General features: G+C 45.5%; 1 pseudogene; it reads left to right on the forward strand.

The window, feature by feature from the left end:
- Nucleotides 1-217, forward strand: part of LOC106733652 (olfactory receptor class A-like protein 1) — a 9725-nt pseudogene extending 9508 nt beyond the window's left edge.
- The last annotated feature ends 1103 nt before the right edge of the window (nt 218-1320 follow it).

Genomic DNA, 1320 nt, shown 5'->3' on the forward strand with positions numbered 1-1320 from the left:
CCTGAGATCAAAGCTGCTCAAAGCGTTCTCCTTCTGATGCTTTGTTTTCTTTTCTTTTATTGGACAGATTCTGTTATTTCTTTATGTGTAAATTACTCCTTGAAGAATAATTTCATACTCTTAAATGTTCAAGAACTTCTTGTCCTTGGTCATGCCATCCTAAGCCCATTCGTGATGATTTATAGGGACGGACATCTGGCTGAGTGTTGGCACATACGTAGACTTTAGAAAATGTTCGCATTCTGATCCCTTCAGCAAGGAAGTTCATGTGCTACAAAGAGTGGCCTAGAATAGTCCTTTAAACATGTATGAACAGTCTCATGGAAGCGACCTGGCAACCAGCAGCCTGGATCTGACACGTGCACCATAGAAAGCTATTGGGACCCACGGGTCTTTTTTTTTCTATATCCTACCACCCTTCAAAAAGTGGCTCAAATTCCAAGTAAATACAGTGGCCCTTTACGGACCTGCCTGAAAGGGAAAAGTGACAGTAAAGGACCAAATGCTAGCATTTGCAGCATAAGGAAAAAAGGAAGGAGAGCAGGTGGACAATGCAATGGAGAAGGAAGGAGTCACAGGAGAGGCTGAAATAAGCCAGGGAGTGCTGTCCACACCCCAGCCCACCCTCCATGAGGCCCTGGAACAGCAGAAGGTAGAGCTCAACCCCAGATGCTGAGGGAAAAGGGAGAAGGGGATGAAGGTGTGAGAAAGAGAATGGTGGGAGTTGAGGAGGTGGCTGAGTGACTTCATGAGGTGAAGAGCTGGAGAAGCTGAAGGCTGGCAGTGATGAAGGGCAGGAAGCACACCCTCCAGGGAGGAGTATGGGAAAAGGCCTTGATGAGAAATGTGAAGGCGAGGCACCCAGGAAGGGCCTGAGCAGAGAGAATGAACTACACACACAGGAGGCAGTGCCCCAGCCATGACCAAAATCATGGGATTTCCCCTCAAACATGTGTGGACAGAACTGGACTAAAGAATTTGGGTACAATATCTGTGTTTTTACTGATTACCTCTTGTCAGTGTGTGAGAATCTGCAGTGAGGGAGGAGGTTGTAGCTGTGAATGGGTTGTCTTTGCAGTCTGTGTTTGAAGTACCACCTTGAGCCCAAAAGTTTCACAGATGCAGCATTGAGACTGAAATGAGATAAGAAATATTAAAGTATTTCTTGATTATAAACATTAAAAATAACCATAAAACTATTACTATTCAGAAATGGGACATGACGTGATTTGAGGGCTGTGTCATGAGTCTCTGCAAGAACACAAGAGACACCATCAGAGATGCTACCTGCTCTGAGAGAAACTGGGTCACTGGAGGCAG

The sequence above is a fragment of the Tupaia chinensis genome, unplaced genomic scaffold, assembly GCF_000334495.1.
Source record: "Tupaia chinensis unplaced genomic scaffold, TupChi_1.0 Scaffold144319_1, whole genome shotgun sequence".
In the NCBI taxonomy this organism is placed as follows: Eukaryota; Metazoa; Chordata; class Mammalia; order Scandentia; family Tupaiidae; genus Tupaia; species Tupaia belangeri.